This window comes from Dipteris shenzhenensis, chromosome 3, assembly GCF_047967505.1.
Source record: "Dipteris shenzhenensis isolate YYH24624 ecotype China chromosome 3, Dip_SZ_1.0, whole genome shotgun sequence".
Classification (NCBI taxonomy): domain Eukaryota; kingdom Viridiplantae; phylum Streptophyta; class Polypodiopsida; order Gleicheniales; family Dipteridaceae; genus Dipteris; species Dipteris shenzhenensis.
This window is the reverse complement of record NC_141598.1, coordinates 1964527-1985422: the sequence shown is the minus strand read 5'-3', so window position 1 is coordinate 1985422 and position 20896 is coordinate 1964527. Positions and strand designations below refer to the sequence as shown.

At 40.4% G+C, this 20896-nt stretch overlaps 1 pseudogene across 1 annotated transcript; it reads right to left on the bottom strand.

Moving 5' to 3' along the window:
* Window positions 1-11211: 11211 nt before the first annotated feature.
* LOC147903218 (putative pentatricopeptide repeat-containing protein At3g47840) lies at window positions 11212-15610 on the bottom strand (annotated as a pseudogene). The gene is made up of 3 exons (XR_015540807.1): window positions 15305-15610; window positions 15140-15216; window positions 11212-15041 (listed from the first exon to the last, which is right to left on the bottom strand). The product of XR_015540807.1 is annotated as a putative pentatricopeptide repeat-containing protein At3g47840 (transcript).
* Window positions 15611-20896: the final 5286 nt, after the last annotated feature.

The window sequence follows — 20896 nt, the reverse complement described above, 5'->3', positions numbered from 1 at the left end:
TCCGAATCTAGATTGCTTCTAAACAACAATCAAAGTCTCCCCTTTTTTACATGTCAAAGGCAATCATGTACTAGCACCGTTATAGAGGAGGTAAAAGACCTATTCTCGTCCTTTTGGTGAATGTAAACTCATGTCTCACCCAATAAAAAGGATGTATGCTGCAAACGGATAGGGAGAAAGTCATATGTAGAACACCCTGTTCATCTTCTTGATGTTCCTCGGTGAGTATCTTATCAAGATCCTTATCAACTTGATGTACCCAACTTACAGTGCTTGCTAGTGCCATATATTGCTTGCTACTACCACATATTTCTACTTATTGACATACTACTTGTTAGACCTAGTTAGTGTTACATATTCTTTCTCACCATGGCACATGCTACTTGAACTACCACCGATTTTTTTGTTAGTGTTAGTTGATCACATCATATTGTTTGATCGTGCCACATACTAGTTAGTGATGATACTAGTTCTTAATAGTACTTGTTAGTGTTGTGTACTAGTTCTTGTTAGTGCTTAATAGTGCCACATATTGCTTGTTAAAACTTATTAGTGCTGTGACAACTATTTAGCTCCACACAGTGCTTGTTTATGCCCACATAGTAGTTCTTCTTACTACTTGATAGTGCCACATATTGCTTGTTATTGCTTGTTAGTTCGATGACATACCATTTAGTTCCACACAATGCTTGTTAATGCTTCTTAGTGCTTCTTGATACTTCTTGATACTACTTGATATGGCCTATTATTGCTTGTCAGTGCTAGTTAGTGCTTCTTACTGCTACTGTATATTGCTTGTTAGTGCATCTTTGTTCCACTTAATGCTTTATAGTGCTATTGCTTGTTAGTGTCACTTAGAGCTATTACTTGTTAGTAGTATTTCTTGTTATTGCTTGTTATTACCACTTAGAGCTTATTAGTTCTTCTTAGTGCCATGACACACTATTTACTTACACATAGTGCTTGTTATTACTGTCGTGACATGCTATATAGCTCCACATATTGCTTGTTAGTGGTGATTAGTAATGCTAGTTAGTGCCACATATTGTTTATTAGTGGTAGGCTATAGTGCTTATTACTACTGCATGTACTACATAGTGCTTGTTAGTGCCTATTAGTGCCCACATAATAGTTCTTACTACTTGACAGTGCCACATATTGCTTGTTAGTAGTATTTACTTATAGATATGCTTATTAGTGCCACATAGTAGTTCTTGTTAATTCTTGATAGCACTATTTCTTCTTAGTGCTTGTTAGTGCCTCTTAGTGCCATGACACACTATTTAGTTCCACATAGTGCTTGTTATGCCATGACACACTATTTAGTTCCACATACTACCTATTATATTTGCTAGTTTTTTCTTCTTAGTATGAGTTAATATTTCTTGATATTGCTTGTTAGTACTAGCTAGTGCTTATTGATACTACTTGTTATGCTTATTATTGCTTGTTAGTGATAGTTAATATTGCTTAATATTGCTTGTTAGTGCATCTTAGTTCTACTTAGTACTTGATAGCACTATTGCTTGATGACCTAAATAAAATCCATGGGCAAAAGCCTATTACTATCTCTCACTTGGCACAATTTGCAGGCAACGAGGTCTCAGGAAGTTGAAGGCATCTCGCACCAGCTCACCATTTTTATTTCTTTTAAGAAAGAGGGTTTCTATAACTGATGTATAATTTTCTTTTCGTGTTGTCTCAGTTTCTTGCTATTCATCTTTATTAGTTGAACAAGTTGTATATGCTGGAAGTAATATAAAGCACCAGCTCATGATTGACAATGAGGGAGAAGAAGTTCATACAGTAGCCGTAGCTCATCACACCGAGTCATAATTTATAGGTACTGGTAAGGAAAGAGCTCATACACACAGAGGTCATACCACCTCATGTTTTGCAGGGAGTGGTCTTGGAGGAAAGAGGTCATGCATAGTATTCGTTTGGTCTACGTGTGTGTGAGTGAAAATTGGCAGTGAGGGAGACGATGTTTATTGAGAAGCCATTCGTGCGGATCATACTCAAGCCATTACATTGTGCTAGTTCGTACACCGAGTCACTTGTCAATGATTTTAGTTACACGCTTTAAAAAAATTCTTCACCCCTCTACACGTTGCTAAGGTTGTACAAGTGGGGCGCCACTATGGCATATGCAAGTGTACCACCTTAACATGCTACAAATTGGTTTGCTGCTAGAAATGTTTACATTGGTGGACCTAGGGATACACAAGAAGGCAAGGAGAGAAATTGTATTTTTTATTGGGAAATGTGTATGATTAAGCATACAAGATGATGCATGAAATCAAAGCTCTAGGAAGAACATAAATCTTCATGCAAAAACTAGAGAATTGCAACCATAGAACCTTGTGGAGTTGAATGGAAAAAATGAATAGTAAATTTTTAGTCTCTAGCACATGTAAAGGTGGAGAGCCACTCAATGCCAATAGTGGATGGCTTTTTGGGACATTCATGTGATTCAATTGGTGGTAGGTTCATTGCTTCCAAGTAGTCCACCAAAATTTGTGGGAACTCCTAGAAAAAATCTTTGTCCAACCACACTGCTTCATGGGTACCTCGATCATTAAACTTGGTGTAAAACTCCCAAATCGTGTGTCCTGACCCATGCTTGAATTTAGGAAGAAGGATCTACACTAGCTGCAAAATTTGGCTTCATCAATAACTTTAGGTTGGTACTCGTCGAAAATCTCGATAATAGGAGGACCAAAATACGGCTTCAATGAAGCTACATGGAACACATTGTGCATAGTCCTACTGTCTGAAATGTGTAACTTCATTGAGACATAGTTGATCTTTTGAATGATAGGGAATGGTCTGAAGCTCCTGAAAGACATCTTAGGGAATCACTTGCCCACCTGCTTCAATCTTTGCTTGATAGTTTGTAAATATACCCATTGACCCTCTTTATAGTGAACATCTTGTCTAGATTTGTTAGCCTAGTGTGTGTATGATGCTTGAGCTTTGGCGATGCGGTCTTTCACGGACTCTATAATCTCTGCCACATCGATTCAGTGGTTTGAAGCATTAGATTCTTCATGGGTAATACAAATATGTTTCTCTATAAGAGGCCTTCATTAAGGATGTTGGATTACAGGAATGTTGATATGTCTCGACCGGCAGATGCCTTCATTGATTGTTGGCCTCTGAAAATTTTCCCTTCCATCTTTGTTTCCATATCTCTGCAGGATCAATTGCTAGAAAGTCGTTGCTTCATAGCCTTCACTGTGTTCTTTACATTCAAAATGGGAATCTCTTTAGCTTATTGGTCCTTGATCAAATATTTATAGTCTACCCATGAATTCGCTTGGATTTTCCACTTTTGGGCAGACCTTTGGATGATATGAATATCATTAACCTTGTTTGTTTTCTTTCTTTGTTGTGTGCATCTCCCTTGCTAGGTATCTTGCAAATACATTGTTATATGATTTCTTTCATGACCTTCTTGCTCACTTGATTTTGTGTTGGACCATTCAAACATATATTGTTAAACATGGAGGGCACGATTTAGAACCAAATGTTGGATTTTATTTCAACAAGCCACAATGATCAACATTTTTGTAGATGCTCCATCCTTGCTTCCTCAGCATCATGCACCTATTGTGCTCGTGTCTAGCACACCATGATAAGGGAATACAAAGCAAGAGGAAAGGGAACAATGCAACAAAGCAAAGGTGCAGGATTCCAGTGTTAGTAGTGATGAAAGAAAGAGAAAGAAAGTTTGCCATGCTGTGGCACAACTTTTTAATGAACAAACAGTTGGAATGGATAGTGCATCAAAAAGAGACATGTTAAATAGATTGCTAAATCATGTAGCCTTGAAAGACATTCAGCTCCAAGAAACAAAGGATGAAGCTAATATTCAAGCAGCTCTCCTATGTGGTATTCACAATACCCTTTATATGGTGAACAAACCAAAGTCTTCAGATGAGCTATTTTTTTGGAGGTCTAGTTTGATGATATTAGTAGTGAATGATGGTACAAGTGGCCCATCTCCCAACCTAAACATTTCATAAACCTCAAGAATTTTGAATATTCATAGGAGGAATTTATATGCATCCAAATCTAGATTGCTTCTAAACAACAATCAAAGTCTCCCCTTTTTTACATGTCAATGGCAATCACGTACTAGCACCAATATAGAGGAGGTGAAAGACCTGTTCTCCTCCTTTTGGTCAATGCAAACTCATGTCTCACCCAATAAAAAGGATGTATGCTGCAAACGGATAGGGAGAAAGTTATATGTAGAACACCCTGTTCATCTTCTTGATGTTCCCCGGTTAGTATCTTATCAAGATCCTTATCAACTTGATGTACCCAACTTACAATGCTTGCTAGTGCCATATATTGCTTGCTACTACCACATATTTCTACTTATTGACATACTACTTATTAGACCTAGTTAGTGTTACATATTCCTTCTCACCATGGCACATGCTGCTTGAACTACCACCGATTTTTTTGTTAGTGTTAGTTGATCATATCATATTGTTTGATTGTGCCACATACTAGTTAGTGATGATACTAGTTCTTAATAGTACTTGTTAGTGTTGTGTACTAGTTCTTGTTAGTGCTTAATAGTGCCACATATTGCTTGTTAAAACTTATTAGTGCTGTGACAACTATTTAGCTCCACACAGTGCTTGTTTATGCCCACATAGTAGTTCTTCTTACTACTTGATAGTTCCACACATTGCTTGTTACTGCTTGTTAGTTCGATGACATACTATTTAGTTCCACACAATGCTTGTTAATGCTTCTTAGTGCTTTTTGATACTTCTTGATACTACTTGATATGGCTTATTATTGCTTGTCAGTGCTAGTTAGTGCTTCTTACTACTACTTGATATTGCTTGTTAGTGCATCTTTGTTCCACTTAATGCTTGATAGTGCTATTTCTTGTTAGTGTCACTTAGAGCTATTACTTGTTAGTAGTATTTCTCGTTATTGCTTGTTATTACCACTTAGAGCTTATTAGTGCTTCTTAGTGCCATGACACACTATTTAGTTACACATAGTGCTTGTTAGTGCTTGTTATTACTATCGTGACATGCTATTTATAGCTCCACATAAAGCTTGTTAGTGGTGATTAGTAATGCTAGCTAGTGCCACATATTGTTTATTAGTGGTAGGCTATAGTGCTTATTACTACCGCATGTACCACATAGTGCTTGTTAGTGCCCACATACTAGTTCTTACTACTTGACAGTGCCACATATTGCTTGTTAGTAGTATTTACTTATAGATATGCTTATTAGTGCCACATAGTAGTTCTTGTTAATTCTTGATAGCACTATTTCTTCTTAGTGCTTGTTAGTGCCTCTTAGTGCCATGACACACTATTTAGTTCCACATAGTGCTTGTTATGCCATGACACACTATGTAGTTCCATATACTACCTATTATATTTGCTAGTTTTTTATTCTTAGTATGAGTTAATATATCTTGATATTGCTTGTTAGTACTAGCTAGTGCTTATTGATACTACTTGTTATGGCTTATTATTGCTTGTTAGTGCTAGTTGATATTGCTTAATATTGCTTGTTAGTGCATCTTAGTTCTACTTAGTACTTGATAGCACTATTGCTTGATGACCTAGACAAAATCCATGGGCAAAATCCTTTTACCATCTCTCATTTGGCACGATTTGCAGGAAACGAGGTCTCAGGAAGTTGAAGGCATCTCGCACCAGCTCATGATTTGCATGGACTAGTAATGAAAGAGCTCACACACGGAGGAAGCTGGCAACAAGTTGCACCAGCTCACCATTTTTATTTTTTTTAAGAAAGAGGATTTCTATAACTGATGTATAATTTTCTTTTCGCTCTATCTTCGTTTTCTACTGTTCATATTTATTAGTTGAACAAGTTGTATATGCTAGAAGTAATATAAAGCACTAGCTCATGATTGACAATGAGGGAGACGAAGTTCATGTGGTAGCCATAGCTGACACTGGGTCAACAATTTATAGGGACTGGTAAGGAAAGAGCTCATGCACATAGAGGTCGTACCACCTCATGTTTTGTAGGGAGTGGTCTTGGAGGAAAGAGGTCATGCATAGTATCCATTTGGGGTCTACGTGTATGTGAGTGAAAATTGGCAGTGAGGGAGACGATGTTCATTGAGAAGCCATTCGTGCGGGCCATTACATTGTGTTAGTTTGTACACCGAGTCACTTGTCAATGATTTTAGTTACACGCTTTAAAAAAATTCTTCACCCCTCTACACATTGCTAAGGTTGTACTAGTGGGGCACCTCTATATAGCATATTCAAGTGTACCACCTTAACATGCTGCAAATTGGTTTGCTACTGGAAATGTTTACATTGGTGGACCTAGGGATACACAAGAAGGCAAGGAGAGAAATTGTATTTTTTATTGGGAAATGTATATGATTAAGCATACAAGATGATGCACGAAATCAAAGCTCTAGGAAGAACATAAATCTTCATGCAAAATCTAGAGAATTGCAACCATAGAACCTTGTGGAGTTGAATGGAAAAAATGAATAGTAAATTTTTAGTCTCCAGCACATGTAAAGGTGGAGAGCCACTCAGTGCCAATAGTGGATGGCTTTTTGGGACATTCATGTGATTCGATTGGTGGTAGGTTCATTGCTTCCAAGTAGTTCGCCAAAATTTGTGGGAACTCCTAGAAAAAATCTTTGTCGAACCACACTGCTTCATGGGTACCTCGATCATTAAACTTGGTGTAAAACTCCCAGATCTTGCGTCCTGACCCATGCTTGAACTTATGAAGAAGGATCTACACTGGCTGCAAAATTTGGCTTCATCAATAACTTTAGGTTGCTACTCGTCCAAAATCTCGGTAATAGGAGGACCAAAATATGGCTTCAATGAAGCTAGATGGAACACATTGTGCATAGTCCTACTGTCTGAAATGTGTAACTTCATTAAGACTTAGTTGATCTTTTGAATGATAGGGAATGGTCTGAAGCTCCTGAAAGACATATTAGGGAATCACTTGCCCACCTGCTTCAATCTTTGCTTGATAGTTTGTAAATATACCCATTGACCCTCTTTATAGTGGACTTTGACCAATTGATCTCTCTCTTCCATAGTTAGAGAGGTGCCCCAAGCAATCCTCCACACCTATTTCTAGGCACACCTTTAACTAGTTGTATTGCAAAACTAGATGAACAACTCCCTGATTCCTTTTGGATGCTATCGTCTACCCTTTAAGCATGGTGCAAGCCCTCCTTGTTCATCCCTTCTATTTAGAAGATTAGTCAATGCCCCGCACCTCTCACGTGTATTTGCTAACTATCCACCAAAGCATGTGATGGCACTATGTGGTGCATATCTTCATATTGCTTACAATTGCTTGTAGTTGGTTGATTCAAATTCCTTCCAATGTAAAACTTCCATTTTTGACCAAGCACTCTATTCATTGTGATTGATTTGTACTCTAGACAAGGATTATGGAGATCGGTCACGTTAACATGCAATCATAAGCCCCTCTTTCTTTGTATTGTAAGGGTATAGATGTTGGTCTCCTCATCTTAAGAGAGTTAAAGGTAGCCTGCTCAAGAAGTGTTAAAGTTACAAAGATTGATCTATATCCAAACAACAGGTTTACTTCTCTACGCTTTATTAGAACTTGCCGTCTAACATGTGTTGTCTCCTAATATCTAGATCCAGTTCATTTCCCAAATGTTTGCCTCACGTGAATGCATGATAATGACTGCTTTGCAAAGAACTCATTACCAAATCCTTAATGAAGGCCTCTTATAAAGAAACATATTTGTATTACCCATGAACAATCTAATGCTTGAAACCACTGAATCGATGTGGTAGAGATTACAGAGTCCGTGAAAGACCGCATTACCAAAGCTCAAGCATCATACACACACTAGGCTAACAAATCTAGACAAGATGGCCACCTTATTGGCTACTTGCTAATGAGTTTTTGTCTATTGCATGTGTCCACACGTTTTGCTAACTTATACTGCAAGCTTTTGACCTCTGCCTACATTTGTCATTGGCAAACCGCTTGGGTTGTACCTGGGCTTTCAGTGGACTCCATTTTGTAGTGTTGCAAGTTTTAGTCACTGAGGTTGTATCCTACTACCACGTGGTGGCATGCTTCAGCTTGCATCTCCATTCATGGATAGTCAGAACCATTAGCTTTGATACCTTGTTGATATTTTGAACAAGTGGTGTTATGTGGTGGAGCCGTGTGATACCCATACACCTAGCCTCTCTTAGGAACTTCATCCCTAAAAAGTCGATCTAGGGTATTTGAGGTTTCTTTCACCATGGCTAGGTGGATGAGGGTACCCAAACCTCATCCACCTACCCACTACTAGGAACCTCATCCCCAAAAGTTAATCTAGGGTATTTGAGGTTTCTATCACTAGGGCTTTATATTCCTGAACATTGGGATATCCACTTTGAATCAGGGATTAATCCCTTGCACATTTGCCACATGCCATTCTAGGGTGAGGTTCCATTTAGCCCTCTCCCTATTAGAATTGGCACCTTCCTGCACTCATGCACATTCTAATAATCTCGTCAATGTAAATAGAGTTTCTATCACATTCCATCACATAAGCCCTTTTCCCCTACTACAAAGCTTTGGTACAATGTTGGGTTTGTAGAAGATCAATTCCTTTGGCTTGAGTTTGTTCTACTCTCTTGATCTCCATGATGTGGAGAAGCCTCAAGCACAAAACGCCTATTTGGAGCATCCCCAAACCTAGTTCAGGCTATTATTGATAATTTTGTTGATCCTATTCAGTCAAGTTATTTGTTGTCATGTCGACCTATTGTGCTCCACTCACAAGTTCTACTATATGAGAGAGAGAGATAGAGATAGAGAGAGAGAGAGAGAGAGAGAGAGAGAGATTAATCATAATGGTATTCATGCTTCCAAAGAATGAAATGCTGCAAGCTATGCTCCCATGAAGGTTAAAAAAAAAGAGTAGTATGTGGTGTACAACTATAGGGTTTCTATTGTGTTTTTATGTAAATATAGCCTTGATATTTGTAGGCGGTTGTTTGCAGGTGGTTGAATATCTCAAGGCTTAAGAATACAATGGTGGCACATAAAGCCAAAATTTATTTGAAGCAAGGAATTGCCCAAAAAATAACGGTTCACTTTGAAAATCAACATTAAAGAGAACCATGTTTTACATTGATCACTTTCCTTTTGCAAATGTTATGTTATCACAATTGTAGATGTACAAAAAAGTTGAAGCCATAAAGAAAGAGAATGTTGAAACTATCTTAGTGCAAATGTTGAGACTATCCAAGTGCAAATGTAGATGCACAAGACAGCCGAACTGTTTTGCGTTATGAAGCTTTGCAACCTCAACACCCTTTTTATCACAATCGGAGATCAAATTTACATTATGGGCATAGCGAGAGATAAGGCTTTCCGATTGAGTTCTATCAACACAATTGGAAATTGTGTGGTTATGACATTACAAATCTAATCAATTGGTGTTTTTGCATTTCCCTTGTTATTCGCAATTGCTACTGAACCACCGTTACGTCAACGCGTTCATTTACCAAATTTGGGAACCATAAGCCGTTGCAATTATGCTCACAATTTCTCGCAGACGACAAGACAAGTAGTCTAGTCGGCACTGAACAAAATATAAGAAATGTTCTTAAGGTATTTAATGTGGTCTTTGAGTCTAAAATCAATGAAGCCAAAACTACTGTTGTCTGGCTTGGATGGAACGGTTTGCCAAAATGGTCTATGAGGTTTTAGTTTAAATGGATCAATACAGGTGAGACTCAGATATATTTGGAATGCCCTGTTGGTATGGGACTTTCTCTGAAGGAGAAGTTCGATTGGTAAGTTTGAAAAGTGGACTCGCATTGCCAGACATATTTTATCTTCATTCGCTGTCCATGTTCTTTCGGTTTTTCCTTTTCCTAAAGCTTCAATGGAAAGGATTGATGGCATGATTCGTGAGCTGTTGTGCGGGGATCAGTGGCATGCAATACCATGGGATTTGATTACTATGCCTAAATGTGATAGTCTACGTTTCAAATGGCTATCTAGGTTGGCCTCCAATCAGCCGTGGGCAAGCCGATACTGGATATGCACTAATGGAATATGTGGAATTAGTGGGCTAAACGTCCCCTGGCAAGACTGGTGTTAACTGATTTCCATATTTGTAGATCCCTCAATCTGAGTTGCTTCCACGACTGGTTCAAGTTTGGAAGTCCATGACTGTTAATTGCCATTCGGTAAGGTCACGTTCATTTTCAAGTGATGCTGCATTGGATAGAACGATATGGTTGTCTAATTGGGCACTCAAAGAAGCCCCCCCCTTCGTTAGAGATCAGTTTAAGGCTAGTAAGGAGACGCATATCGGTTTCATCTGTCATCTATTCAAAATAGATTTTCGCTAGTAATGAGCAGAATCCGAGATGAATGGCCAACAAATACAATATTAAGGCATGTTGATAACTTGAGAGGGTTTGCATCTAGTTCAAGGAAGCCTTTGCAGAAATGTTTGTACAAGGGTTTGCATCTAGTTCAAGGAAGCCTTTGCAGAAATGTTTGTACAAGGATTTGGAAGATAAAGAGGCGGGTATTCCTAGGGTGGCTCACCTTGCCTAGAAGCTATGGAGCATTCATGCACCTAATGACTGCAATTACGTATGGTGGAATAGGATGAACTGAGTACCCCTTCGGCCAAGCTAAATTTGTTATTGTGGAAGATTGTTCCTGTCAAAACGTGACTTGCGAAGTGAAATTTGATGGTCTCCCCCTTACGTCCACTTTGCAAGATTAGAAAGGAGACTCCATTCCATCTGTTTTGGGAGTGTTTGGACATTTGAACTATCTGGAGAAAATTATGTAGATGGTGTGATGCAGCTTCTTTAAATTCCCAATTGACTTGGAAACAAGCCATTTTAGGTGACAAAGGAAGGATGAACGAGGCTCTATTGGGAATCTGGCAGTTGGTTCGGGCTATAGCCCTTCAGTGCATCTAGAAGTTCCGGAACAAAGTCATCTTTCAGAAAATGCAAGGCAACAGCTCTGTTTGAGGGAAATTACTTAGTTTTACTCTGCTATTTTTAGGATTAACTTTAAGCTTCTTGGTTTGTATGCCTTCCTAAGTCCAGTGTTGACCTTGTTCTCTGTTTTGTATTCCCAATTCTGTCATAATACATTTTTGATAAAGTGCAATGGCTTCATGACAAATAGGTGTCCCCTTTGGTGTATTTATCAAGGCACATGCAATAGCCACCTTCTCACTACACCCACAAAACCCATTGCTTTGTGCCTGTGAACAATGAAAATCTGGGGCATACCCTTTTCCCCCCCATTTTGAAAAAATAATCTTCTAGCTTTGCATGTATGTACCTCTACTTTGGGTATGCTCTGTATCTCCCCAACCAATGTATGCACAATTCTGCAAATCTCAGTCCTTGGCTTGTTCTATGCTTGATCTTTCATTCTTGTTGCCTCGACCTTCTCCTTGTCCTTCTGCATGTGAGCATCTGAAAAGATGTTAGACATCAATACATGAGATACAGCATCCTTTTCATCCAATCGCATGCACTTCCAAAGGCTCGTCTTCTGAGCACCACAATACCCCTTAGATTGGAAAGGCATCCTCTGCACCATTGATACCGCCTCATCTAATTGGCCTGCACGGTCAAGGAGCCCAAGCATGCAAACCTGATGATCAATAGTTGGACTGAAGCCATAAATTTTGCTCATGGCTCGATATACTTGTGGCCCTTATCCACTAAACCGGCATGACTGCATGCAGTAAGAACACTAAGGAATGTGATCCCAGCTGGCTTTATGTCTTCTCCTCTCATTCTCTTGAACATATGGAAAACAATTTTACTTTCTCCTAGCTGGGCATATCGAATAATCTACAAGACTACATTTCGAACTGACAGCCACCAAGATGCTGCCAGCAAAAGGCTCTCTTCCTAATTCCTATCTAGAAATACCAGCACGTATTTCTTGGCCTTTGTCTATGGCTACACAAGCCTTCAAGCTGCAAACAAATATGAAAGCATCTGGACAGACACCCTCTAGTTGCATCTGTTGAAAACAATTCAGTGCTTCCTCACCAAGAACGCATTCGGCCTACCCTGCAATTCATGCACTCCACAAGACTACATTTTGAGCTCGCAGAATGTCAAGCATTTCCCATGCTTTTGCAGGCGAGCCACAATGCTGCCACAAGCATTCAAGCTGCAAATGAGCACACAAGCATTTGGAGAAACACCCTCTAGATGCATCTGTTAAAAAACTCAGCACTTCGTCACCAAGACCATGTTCAGCACACCCTGCAATTACTATGTCCACGAAATTAGAGGAGCTCTTTCCAAGTCTTGTCTAGCAATCTCGGCATGTATCTCTCTGCCTTGGTCTACGACTCCCATGCTACCACAAACTTTCAAGCTGCAACAACTCCCCCCCCCCAATATTTCGAGAAAAATATATTCTAGCTTCGCATGTACGCATCTTTACTCTGGGCAAATCTCAGTCCCAACTCTGCCCTGGCTTGTTCCACGCTTGTTTTTTCATTCTCGTTGCCTCAACCTTCTCCTTGTCCTCTTGCATGTGAGCATCCAAATAGATGTTAGACATCAAGACATAAGCTACAGCATCCTTTTCATCCAAGCGCACTGCATGTTCAAAGGCTCGTCTTCCGAGCTCCACATTACCCCACTTTCGACAAGCACCCAATATAGTAGTCCACACCACAATATTAGGTTGGAAAGGCATCCTCTCCACCATCGCTACAGCATCATCTAATTGGCCTGCACGGCCAAGAAGGTCAACCATGCAAATGTGATGATCAATGGTTGGACTGATGCCATAAATGTTGCTCATGGCCTCGAAATATTTGTGGCCCTTATCCACTAAACCGGAATGACTGCATGCAGTAAGCACACTAAGGAAAGTGATCCCATCTGGCTTTATGCCTTCTCCTCTCATTCTCTCGAACATATGGAAAACCACTTTACTTTCTCCGAGCTGGGCATATCCTGTAATTAATGCACTCCAAGAGACTACATTTCGCAATGGCAGCTTCTCAAACACTTCTCGTGCTTTTATGAGTGCGCCACATTTTGCATACATGTCCACCAAGATGCTGCCAACAAAAGGATCTCTTTCCAATTCCTGTCTAGAAATATCTGCATGTATTTCTTGGCCCTTGTCTATGGCTCCAACACTGCCACAAGCTTTCAAGCTGCAAACAAATGTGAAAGCATCTGGACAAACACCCTCTAGCTGCATCTGTTCAAAGCAGTTTAGTGCTTCCTCGCCAAGACCACGTTCCGCGTAACCTGCAATTAGTACGGTCCACGAGACTACATTTCGGACTGGCAGATTGTCCAACACTTCCCGTGCTTTTGCAAGCGAGCCACATTTGGCATACATGTCAACCAAGGAGCTGCCAACAGAAGGATCTCTTGCCAATTCGTGTCTAGCAATCTCAGAATGTAATTCTTGCCCCTTGTCAATGGCTCCTATGCTGCCACAAGCTTTCAAGCTGCAAATGAACGTGCAAGCATTTGGAGAGACACCCTCCAAATGCATCTGCTCGAAACATTTTAGCGCTTCCTCACCAAGACCATGTTCAGCATATCCTGCAATTACAATGTTCCACGAGACTATATTTTGAACTGGAAGCTTGTCAAACACTTCCCGTGCTTTTGCAAGCACACCACATTTAGCATACATGTCTACCAAAGTGTTGCCAACCAAAGGAGCTCTTTCCAATTCCTGTCTGGCAATCTCAGTGTGTATCTCCCGGCCTTCGTCTAAGGCTCCCATGCTGCCACAAGCTTTCAAGCTGCTAACAAACGTGTAAGCATTTGGAGAGACACCTTCTACTTGCATCTGTCGAAAACAGTTCAGTGCTTCCACACCAAAACCTTGTTCAGCATAGCCCGCAATTAGTATGTTCCATGAAACTACATTTCGAACTGGCAGCTCATCAAACACTTTCTGTGCTTTTGCAAGCAAGCCACATTTGGCATACATGTCCACCAAGGTGCCGCCAACAAAAGGATGTCTTTCCAATTTCTGTCTCGCAACCTCGGCGTGCACTTCTTCACCCTTTTCTATGGCTCTTATGCTGCCACAAGCTTTCAAGCTGCAAACAAATGTGCAAGCATCCGGAGAGACACCCTCCAGTTGCATCTGTTTGAAACAGTTCAGCGCCACCTCACCAAGCCCATGTTCAGCATATCCTGCAATTAGTGCAGTCCACAAGACTACATCTCGAACCGGTAGCTTGTCAAACACTTCCTGTGCTTTCACAAGCAAGCCACATTTGGCGTACATGTCAACCAAGGCACTGCCAACAAAAGGAGCTCTCTCCAATTCCTGCCCAGCAATCTCAGTGTGTATTTTTTGTCCTGTCTCTGGATCTTGCAGCTTAGCACAAGCTTTCAGTAGGGCCACAAACGTATACTTGCTAGGATGTACAGAGTCCTCTTGCATTTTCTGGTACATGTTGAGGGCATGTTGTGACTCCCCACATTCAATATAACCCATGATGAGATAAGTCCAAGAATATTCATTCCGATCAATCAAGCTGTTAAAAACCTGCTGAGCATCGTGCATACTTCCACATTCAACCAACATTGGGACAAGGTAGTTCCCAAGAAATCTATGAGCTTCAAGCCCACTTTTGCACATGTAGGCAAGCAAGCGCATGGCACACGGTAGATTTTTCTTCTTCCTACACTGCTGCAAGATGCATATAAAATTCTCAACCGAAGGTGGCTGGAACTTCATTTCCAAAGAAGCGAGTGCCCCCTCTAGGCTTAGCTTCTCCAAGCCACTATTCTCTCGCAGTTCTTGTGTCTTAGATGCATCCACCTGTATTCGAGACCTAACGCTGGCCTTGCAATTGCTTCCATACTTTGCTTGTTCCCCCATCAAGCAAAAGTCTTCAGAGCTTGACCCCTTTTTCACGTCTTTAACCGAGCCTGGATTGTAACAGACGTCCATCCATAGAGACTCCTCGATAACATTTTGCTTGAAATCTGGAGCCATTGGATTTCTCTGTCCAGACTCCCAACAGACTCGTCAGACTAGCCAATACAACCGAGTGCCTCTAAAGTGTTAACGACCTGAGCAAATTGTTTTGCCACCACACTTACTTTGATCTTTCGGTTGTCAAATGGTTGGGAAGGGTTCGTGAAGTAGTCCCGCGATAATCGCTCTGTACTGAAGCTATCTGCGACGCATGACCACAAATGAAAAACAATTACCAGAAGGCTGTCGATATCTGAGACTGTTGAGTTCTTTTACCTGTCTTGTTGTACCTGATCGAGACACACGTTTTGAGACAGTTCGTGTAGAGACAGTTGAAAAGTTTTTCACCACTGCTGCTCTATATATGTACATGCTGCGCACATAGAGTCTCCAGCTGTCCTAGAATGAATTTCTTGTGTTGTTCTGGTAGATGGAGGTGCTTAAGCTAAGTAAGGCTCACTCGACTGCTTAAGCAAAGATGATGATGGAAAAACTACTTCCACTTCTTCAAATATTTTCAAACCAACCAGCCCAGGGCACAAACCCAAATATGTGTTCATCCTTATTTTCACTCGAGCAACTAGTAATGCATTGCATCTTTGACGTTAAAAGGAAATTTGATACATCAGCTGAACTTAGGCGGCATGAAGATGGTCTTTATTCATTGGTGTAGCCATTTATTATCTTTTCGTGATGGCTTCAAAGTTCAGGCCTAAAAGCCTACCTCACTATGTCGTAACTTTTCATAGACGGACACTGAGGACAAACAAAAAATCTCTCTCTTGAAGTGGGACTTTCGTATCCTCCAAAGGTGGCATACTGAGCACGTTGCTCATAACCTTGGTCATGCAAGTACTTCATATTTTTCCTCTAAGAAACCTGGCACATGCAATTTCTCCCAAGAATACTACTCTTTTTAGTCCAATACCCTCGGGGAGAAGGGATAGAGTGATTGTGTGTGTGTGTGTGAGAGAGAGAGAGAGAGACACTTTCACTATAAAAAAAAAGTGTGTGTGTGTGTGTGTGTGAGAGAGAGAGAGAGAGAGAATATAAAGAGTGAGCTACAAAATGTACGTCTATTAAGAAAGAAAGAGGGACCTACAAAATGTATGTCTATTAAGAAAGGAACAAGTTCAACCACGTTCAAGTGGCCTCACATGAAGGGATTCACAATAGGAAAGAGGAAAAGAAGGAGAACAAGGATGAATTATATTCATCAGGCCTGCCTTGCTTATTTTTCAAGAAGTGTCTTCAATTGTTGTGAATAAGATGGAGTGATCTGTCCAATAAGCGAACTATGTTTTGTGTTTTATTTTGTGAGTATATGCGTTGGTCCAAATGTGATCGAGTGTTGATCCATATATTGTTGTTGTCGAGTCAATTATTTGTTAAATATTATGCTCATTCATAAATTTTGTAAGGTCTCTTAAGTTTTTGTATTCTTTTTTGGAGTCAATATTGAAGTCGCCAAGAACGTATGGTTGATTTTCAATTTTTGTTTTTTTAAATATGCTTTGTAGTATTTGCAATAACATTGTAGTTGATGTTCCTAGTGGTTTGTAAGCATTGGCTAAGTTGAATGGTTTCAATTTTCTTTTTTGAAAGACTAGTAGTAAACATTGTGCCCTTCGGTTGTGCAAGTATTGTGTTTCTATTAGTTATATATATTTTTTATAATAAGTTGCAATGCCCAGTCCGTCATGTTTGTGTATAAGTTGAAACTCTTTTATTTCTATGTTGTCACCTTCTTTTATATGTGTTTCTTGTAAGCATAGAACTATCGAGGCCATGAGGGTATCTATCGCTAGTATGTCTTGTTTATGTGGGTGTTGTTGAAATGTGTTAAGTGAGTGGATGATGATTTCATCTTTTGTAAGTAATGGGTTGTTTCTTTGCTCCATGACCCATGGTGATTCAATTCTTAGTCTCTTTGTTTCTTCTATTATATTTGCATCCACTTTAATGTGCTTGTTCTCAATATTGTTTAATAGGAACAAATTTTGAGGGTCCCTTATTCTTGATAGTATTGTGTCTACTAGTCCATGGGACTTGATGTTTGTTGGATCAAATGCTAAGAAATCCATAGATAACCCTTGTGACCGATGGACTGTTCTAGTTGTAGCAGTGGGAAACTATGTTCTTGTGAATGTGTTGATGTGGTTTCTTCCCACCTAAAATTTGCGCTGTGTTTAGAAGATTGGCGTCCAATTTTGCTGTGTGCCATGCTGGTACAATTTTTTGTTGTTATACCTTGCTTTTGTGCCAACCTTATTATCGTTGAAGAGTATCCATATTAGGGACTCATATTGAGTTGTTTCTTCTAAGTCCATGAAAATGCCATCAGCACCATTCACTAAGCCATCGCCAACGTCTAAATTCGCGGAGCAAATTTCCACAAGCATCTCTACTTTTAAGTGCAGTTGTTTGTGTAATCCTACTGTGCAATTAGGGTCATGTAGAATTTGTATGTTTTTGCTACATTGACTATGCCTTTTGTCTTTCGCTTGTAGCACGTGTTGTTGTCCGAGTAGTGATTAGAATACCGCTTTGTTATGTTTGTCTTTAAGTGCATTTGTGTAAAATAGATGTGGAATTGTTTCCTTTCTTGGTGGAAGTTGTGTAAAGAATAAGGGAGAGAGATAGGAGACTCAAGTTCAACTTTCTTCACAACACTCAAAAGAGAGAGGACACAAGGTTGGAGGGTGAAGCCTTTCTTCACTTTTGCACACAACAACAATACAATAGAAGAGGGAAATACCCTATATGTCAAAACCTAGAATACGTGGTTCATATGTGAACCCAAACCAAAAACATATGTGGTAGTCTAACTACACCACGAGTACAACTAACATAGGCGGTGACATAAATGATAGTCATCCAGGAGATATATCGGGGGTAGAGCTTGATATCTCAACACTCCCCCTCAAGCTCAAATCCATCTCACGTGAGAAGTTGAGGTGGCTGAACCACCATTCCTTTGCTCTTCACTCAGCAAGAGAGCAATAAGTTCCTGAAAATCAGGAAATGTTTCACGGACTCCAATGGATGTCCGAAACTGTGCATAATCTTTCCCAAGACCATTCAAGGTCACGGACACTAAGTCCTCATCATCAACAGGTGCTCCAATGGAGGCAAGAGAATCTGCAAGGCCTTTCACCTTCAAGGAATACTCATTTATATTCATATTTTTCCTTTGCACATTGTGCAACTCCTGCTTTAGCTGCATCTTTCGTGCTTTGGTATTTGTGCTATACAGCTTCACCAATGTATCCCATGCCTCCTTAGGCGTCTCTAGATCCTGTATATGCACAATCATAGAATCTGAAATGCTAACGGACAGCCAATACAGGCATTTTCTGGCTTTTTCATGCCATTCTTTAAAGGCCTTCAATTCAGCAGGAGTGGGAGCAGCACCCAAAACTGGTTCTGCAGTTTCACCACTGATGTAATCCCAAACTCCCTTTCCCATAAAGAAGTTTGTCATCCTGAACTTCCATGCTTGGAAGTTATTCTTGTCAAGCTTCTCACTGACAATGGTAGACAGATTCTCAGACATTTTACAAATCACGAAATGCAACAGCAACCTGTAAACACAGCAAATGCCTCAGAAGGGCAAATAGCAAAACTTCTGCAAAGAGCCTCACAGGGGCAGATCTGCAACACTGACGAAAGTGGTATTTCACCACACAGTCACTTCCTCGTGACGATTTTGCATCAACAGGCAACAGGCATGAATCTGCAACTCCCAATATCTCTGCACATAGGCATACGATGCAATTTCTGTGGCACCTTTCCACCGACTAGCCGCGCGGTGGTCGCACAGCAAAAACAGGGCCTTTTTCTGAGTGCCTGCGAAGAACTTCCGCCTTCAAAACGGGCCCCGAAACGGCCTCAAATCAGAAAAATAAAGTCTCAATCGCGAAGGGCCTCTCAATCTGAAGCAGTGCACTCCTGCACTTCTGGCTGTGCTACCTGCAGAGATTTGCTCCCAAACTCGAAATAGGAAAGCTACGCTGGTCCTCTTACCAGGACACCACAAACTTGGCTAGCTTTCTTGAGCTCCTTACCACGAACAAGGCTCTGATACCATGTAAAGAATAAGGGAGAGAGATAGGAGACTCAAGTTCAACTTTCTTCACAACACTCAAAAGAGAGAGGACACAAGGTTGGAGGGTGAAGCCTTTCTTCACTTTTGCACACAACAACAATACAATAGAAGAGGGAAATACCCTATATGTCAAAACCTAGAATACGTGGTTCATATGTGAACCCAAATCAAAAACATACGTGGTAGTCTAACTACACCACGAGTACAACTAACATAGGCGGTGACATAAATGATAGTCATCCAGGAGATATATCGGGGGTAGAGCTTGATATCTCAACAAGTTGTACATACTTTGTGTTCAAAATGTTTAAGTCGTCTTGCGACTGTACACCCACTCTAATTTTGTTTAGAAGTTGCAAGTATTGTATATTGTCTTGCCTCATTGGTTTTGTTAACTCATAGTATTGAAAGTTTTCTCGCCAAATTTGGCTTGTAAATGATATTTGTTCACACTTATCTGAGAAGATCCAACTGTCCTTTGTAGGACTTGCTGGAATTAGGTCTCCGCATACGATAACATCAACTCCACCGAATGTTTCAGAGTAATAATGCTTTATTTCACGCATCCGCATATCGGTTGCTGCGAAAGTGTTTTGGCCGACAAGTGAAATTTCATCGATCACAAGCAGTTCTAGCCTATTAAATTGAATTGAAAGGTCTTGTAGTTTCTTTACTCCCAATGCTATGTATGCTGTTGTAAGTAGTGGCAAATGCAATGCAGAATGTATGGTGTACCCTCTAATGTGAAAGGTTGCTCTCCTTGTGTAGACTAGCAGTAGTGCCCTTTATTTGTTATTGTCTGTTGTTTGGTTGTGATCGTAGTGCCGCTTGCACAAGAAGCAACAATGTGAACATCTTCCCTATTCCAACGTTGCCTGACAAGAATAGGTGTACCTTCTCTGCGTTGTTCTTTCTTTTTTTGCTCATGATGTCATCGATTATGCATCTTTGCTCATTGTTAAGCTTTCTAAACTATTGACGGTACTCTTCGTTTGGCATTCTCTCATATGTCTTCATTGTTTGTGTTAGTCGGGTTGTGCGCTTCGTGGCCTATGGCATGTCGAGTGCAATGTCATATTGCTCATGCATTTTTTGGTTGCTTGTGTCGTTTGATGATGTGCTGCTTTCTGGGATGACTGCTCAGTGCTCATGTTGTGATATGATCACCTTGTTGAAGTCATTTTTACTCGTGTCGATGGTATCTTTGTTTGCAACGTATATGTCGTGCCTAGGCATGTTGTGGTTGTTTAATGAGCCTTCGTTTCCTTCGAATGGCATGTACAGCCCCTACCCGAATGGACCTAATGTTGCAACGAGGAAGCAGAAGGGGATGTTGTCTTACCCTTGCCTACTGGTAGGGGTGTCGAAGCAGGGGAGGGGAGGGAAGCTGTGGAACCTGCTACGGAGGTGGAGAGGGGGGCGATGGGGGAGGGAGGGAGAGATGCGGAGGGAAGGGGTATGACCTTTTGTCTTTTTCTTTTTTGCTTTTGCTGCTTCAATATGTTGAATGTGGCTACATATTCAGCAAGGCAAATGATATGTGATTGTTGAGGTCTTCTTTGGTACTTTGTGATAATGTCATCGAAAAATATTTGATTGCTGTTGGAGTCGAGCCTTTCTAGTTGAGAACATCTTTTTAGAAGTAGTGTGTGTTCTTCTGCTAGACTTATGTTAATATACAAACTCTCTTGAACTACTTGTCAGGGGTAAAGAAAGCGTCAAGTATACTGCTTGTTGTGGGCTAATGTGTTGCGTGTTAAGTATTGCATTCTTA